This window comes from Triticum aestivum, chromosome 3A (assembly GCF_018294505.1).
Source record: "Triticum aestivum cultivar Chinese Spring chromosome 3A, IWGSC CS RefSeq v2.1, whole genome shotgun sequence".
Lineage (NCBI taxonomy): Eukaryota > Viridiplantae > Streptophyta > Magnoliopsida > Poales > Poaceae > Triticum > Triticum aestivum.
In genome coordinates this window covers 750,331,543-750,336,849 of record NC_057800.1, presented here as the reverse complement: position 1 = coordinate 750,336,849, position 5,307 = coordinate 750,331,543, and the positions used below count along the sequence as shown (strand labels likewise).

At 40.9% G+C, this 5,307-nt stretch overlaps 1 long non-coding RNA gene and 1 pseudogene across 1 annotated transcript; one reads left to right on the top strand and one right to left on the bottom strand.

Moving 5' to 3' along the window:
- Positions 1-902, bottom strand: LOC123057383 (agamous-like MADS-box protein AGL29; annotated as a pseudogene).
- Positions 903-1,774: 872 nt separating this feature from the next.
- Positions 1,775-5,056, top strand: LOC123059714 (uncharacterized). The gene is made up of 3 exons (XR_006427533.1): positions 1,775-3,343; positions 3,413-3,521; positions 4,737-5,056. It is a non-coding gene; the product is annotated as an uncharacterized lncRNA (long non-coding RNA).
- Positions 5,057-5,307: the final 251 nt, after the last annotated feature.

Below are 5,307 nucleotides of genomic sequence, written 5' to 3'. Positions count from 1 at the left end.
TTATTTCTTAACAACCAAGTCCTTGTCCCCCATGTCGCGCACGTTCGGGTCAACCCAAGACGCTCTCGGCTCCCCTGCACCATGATCCTTCGCTGTGATCTCCTCGCTTCTTCACCTCGAACAGGTTCGTGCGCAGCTTGTCGAACTCCTGGTGCAGCTTCTCCATCTTCTGATGTTCACTGGCAGCACCCTCCTCCCTCGCGCCAGCCCCCGCACCCTCCCCCACCAAGAAGCGTTCCACGACGGTGTCGACGGAGGGGTGGCCGAAGGAGAAGGCATTGCCGCCGGGCGAGAAGGTGAGAGCGGCCACCTGGGTGCCGGTCAGGACTGCTAGATCCATCGCCTTGCTGAAGAACCCCACGCGGCCCTTGGAGAAGCACACGTGCGGGGCATCGTCCTGCTCGATCCGGCGGATGACGGTCTTCTTCCGGCCGCTGCCACCCCCCGCCCCTCGTTGGGCGCTGCCATTACTTGCTCGCTATGTGGCTAAGGTGCTGCAATTTTTCAGATCTTGCAATTTTTTCATGCTTAAGTTCGTGACTTTTTACTTGTTCAAATGCATGTTTTTCACGCACAAGTTCATGATTTTTAGCTGCTCGGGTTCATGATTTTTAGTTGTTCATATCTTGCAATTTTTTCATGCTTAAGTTTATGATTTTTAGTTGTTCAGATCTAGCAATTTTTAGTTGGTACATGTTGTCATACTTTGACCCGTGAGTTTTAATGTACACAGCTCAGCGAACACCGAATTCAATCTCATGGCCTATCACGACTTTTAATGTACGTAGCTCAGTGAAGCGATTCCTCACCGACCGCTTGCTATATAAACCCACCGACACTGAGACATAGTTACACACAGTCTTCCTCACTTGCTTTGAGAGAGCGAGGAAGAAGACCGTCATCTGCCGGACCGAGCAGGAGGATGCCCGTCACGTCTGCTTCTCCAACAGCTGCCTCGGGTTCTTTATTTTTAAAAGCATCGTAAAATCAGGCCAGCAAGGCAGATCATGTGAGCCAGATTGCATGCATGCCCCGAACACCCCAGAACAGTGGGTAGTGTAGGGAGGTTTATAGGAGAAATGTTCACAACATAGAAAATGTTTTCCCACACAATTTTACAAAAATGTTTGTAACATATGAAGAAAATCTTTGTGTAATTTTAATTAATGTTCATTACACTTAAAAATGCTCCAACATCTGTCTATCTATCTATCTATCTATCTATCTATCTATCTATACCTATACCTATACCTATACCTATACCTAATATCTAGTACCTAAGTACCTAATACCTAATACCTAATACCTATACCTAATACCTAATACCTAAGTACCTAATACCTAATACCTATACCTAATACCTAATACCTAATACCTAATACCTAAGTATACTAATTCTTGACTTCCTAGAAATTGCAACGTTAATCAGTAAATAGGAACCGTTAATCTTGGTGGAACCGAGTTATTACGGTTCAGATTAGTCGATATATACATATTTAATATTTTTATAATTTTTATTTATTTAATACTAATTCTTGACTTCCAAGAAATTCCAACGTTAATCAGTAATTACGAACCATTAATCTCGGTGGAACCGAGTTATTACGGTTCAGATCAGTCAATATATACATATTTAATATATTTTTAAAGAAAATAAGAGTTGTTTAGTTGGAGGACTTTTCTTAAAAGGCTCACGTACGTACGTTGTGACAAAAAAGATTGGATCCAGTTATTAAAAAACGAGATTGAACCGTAACTGCCATCTCAACCCATCTACTATTCCAACGATCCCTCATCCTTATTCTTTCTCTCTCCTCCCGATGGAAAAGGAGCGGTCCTTCCTCAAAAAATACTCACGAAAGTATCTTCCTAAGCCTTCTCCTTCCAATCCTCTTCGATCTTCCAATGTCGGTACTACAATCTGCGTACAAGCCAACACCGATCTTCCAATGTCGGGACTGCAATATCTGCGTACAAGCCAACACCGAAGCCGTCTATCACCCCTTCCGATGCATATGGCTTGCTGCGCCGTCCAGGAAATTATCCCTGCACAATCCGAGCTACAGCTCGATGGTCATGGTCGACCCGCCGTGTCTGCTGCCGTGCCGCCTACTTCTACTCATCCGCCCTCAGCTTCCAAAATCCACCAGCGCTTCGGATCTAAATCAAGCCAACTATCAGATCCGTCATCTATCTAATCTCTTTGAATTCCATGTTCTCACCTGGCTGCAATCTAACGATGGTGATGGTTCATGCAAGGTAGGGTAAGGAGTAGCGATGTTGTCCTTAAGTATGTGGTCCTCCTGTCGCATGTGGTGTGTTGAATACCTTCTCGGAAAAAAAATATGGTGTATTGAACGTTCGAGAACCTACTAGGGACTGGCGGCATAGAGATTTACCTGTCCAAAGTCAAGTTCGTTCTGGGTTGTCCATCTCCATAGGCAAGCACCATATCCGTAAATTCCTTGATTATCCTGCTTGATTTTTCTCTAGCTATAACATAACACCACATATCTCTTCTATTATTACAAGTACAATTTGCGCAAAGCCAAGCCGCTTATTTCAAAGTCGCTAGATCATATCAGTAGATAAACTGGTCATATTTCTTTTCCTTCTCAGCGAGATATGTTTCCATGGTGAATTTGTTTGTTTTGTGCTGGTAGATGATTCCCAGGTGGTGGTTCGGAGAACATGCAGCTGCCTTATAGAACTAGGATTGTTGTTCAAAAGTCTGAACAACGACCCGTGCCTCTTCTGCCATGCCAACATTTGCCGGATGTCTCCCAGGCCTTCATGGCATCTAATCGGCTGTGTCCAAGTACACAAGGGAACAGCCATTACAGAAACACATGAAGATCTAAGGGCGGAAGCAGGAGTGAGCTCAACAGAAATTGAAAACATGTCGGACATGCTGGAAGTAGGGACAACGGGCAGATGAGAGGCAACTTAATGACAGATGCTTACGCTGGTACGTGCTACGGAGATTGGATATTAACTACTATATATTCACTATGAAATTAACATGTTGCTTCAGGCTTAACTCCTTTGACGGCTGGGACTGGATCAGACATTTTGCTGCGGTTCTGCAATACGTTTATTTATTTTCTCAAAGGAACTAATGATCACTTTAATATTTTTTTAGCAAACTTTTTGATTCTCTTTGAGAAGAAATAATCAATTTTTAGACCAGTGTATAAATGACCCTTGCAGGAGGGAGTATTTACTAAGATAAAAAACGAACAATAGTCATGAATAATTTCGATTGGGATACTGTTTAGCAAGCTACTTCACAGCGTCACACACGATTGAGCCAGTGTCCTAATGGTATATCCCATATATCAAGGTATGGTATTCTGTCCTTCAAAGTATATATGGAGATATATCCACACTTTGATTTGAATTATTCATGCAGATTATTATCTGAATCTGGATAATTCGATTAATAAACCACAGATGGAGGAGTTGAAATATAGGCAGGCCGTGTCCATACACACCTTTCTTCCCAGCTACTTCCCGGCCAGGTAATGTCCAGTTCTCCTATGTCCTATTTTTTTACAATATAGTGTAAATTGACCTTCCTCTAAAGCCGTTAGCAATTTATAGGTGAAACAGACAGCAATTAAATATGTTCGAGAAATGAACTAGATGGTTTCGGCATGACGCATGGGGGGCTTATCATCAGAATATGCCATGTACTGACTTAGTTATTCCCAATATGTAATTCATTTAGTATTTTTCTCTTAGAGATTAAGTAATAGATTGATTTAATATTTTTGGTCTATTTCTGACCATATCAAGATTTGTCATTTATACTTGAAAAAAGATTAAAGAAATAAGGTCAAAGCCCGGATTCCAATTCTAATTGCATACATTGAGAAACAGATGGCTTTTTAGAATTCAGTAGCTGAATGTTTGGTCCTTTTTGTCTAATATGCGTCTCCTATGCAATTTGGACAAGCATCAAACATTTATTGTTGACAAGTGGCATCAAGCCCAAATATTTATCATGAAATTTTACTTAAGCGTCTCACACTTGACACAAATTTCTTTCAATATGAGACTTAGAAAATAATTATTTCAAGTTCCGATTTTTTTTAATATTTGGTTATCAATAGAATAATTTGTATATAATATTCCTCTAATAACACCTTTAACCATATCGAGTATCAGAAAAAAAAGTAGATCTCATATATACTTTTGAACTAATTTCTTATCCTCAAAACTAACAATCAATCATAGCAGTACTCTCACGATACTCTTTATTTTTAGAGATGCGTTTCCTGGTCTGCGAGTTGCTTATACGTTACTCAATATGCTTAACCCATGGTTAGAACAAAGTAGGTTTGTTCATGAAATTAATCATGTTACAATTATATTTGGTTTCTTCCTAACAATACAATGCAAAATAATATCTCTACATGTAGCTGATTTAATGTTATTCTCCTCATTTGTGTTCCCATAGCATGTTCTCGGTTATTCTGCATTTTTTTATTGCTAAAGATTGAATGTTTTTCATAGTGAATTAGTAATTCATGAAATTCCAGCAGTAATGTTGTTTGTTTTCCCATGTACGTCACAAAGGACTACTTTCATATGTTGTCATAGTCTTGCATTCTAAATTATTTTGTGCTAGCCCGTGCAGTTGAACGGGTTGACGACTAGTTATTTAAATTGTTGAAGACATTTTTGAAAAAAAATCAACAACTTTATGAGTTATGTTCACCTTGAATTTACAGAATGTTCAGCGTGACTCAGGCTGGGTGTGGATCTTATCTTCTTGTCAATAAAAGAAGGCGGCGTTTGGCTCAAGCGCCTGCTACAACATCTCCATCCCGGCGGGAAATTCCGGTGGAGGCGATGGTAGAGACATAAACAAGTGCCGTATCTACATCTCCGTCCCAGTGTTGAACCCTAACGGCTGAGGAATGTCCATCTGTACCATATCCATCGCAATGGCCAACCCCGCTGGCGGAGGCATTTTCTACATATCAACTAAATTCCAACGACTAGAAGCCATTGATTAATTATTACTATGATAAGGAGACAAAATAATGATTGAGGAAAGGTTTCATCCAGATCTAGGTAGATGCATTGTAATATTGAGAAACAGTATAACGTAGCTAGCTAGGAGCCTCCACAACAATTTGACAGTTTGAACCGTCAGATCATCAAATCTACGATTCAGATCAGGTCTGGTCATCCTAGGTCGCTCGCGCGCCGCACGCAACATCTCACGGGCTGCTGCTCCACATACCGAGTTGGTTTTCCTCTCCGTAACCGGGCCTTTCGAAGGCCCACGTCCTTTCA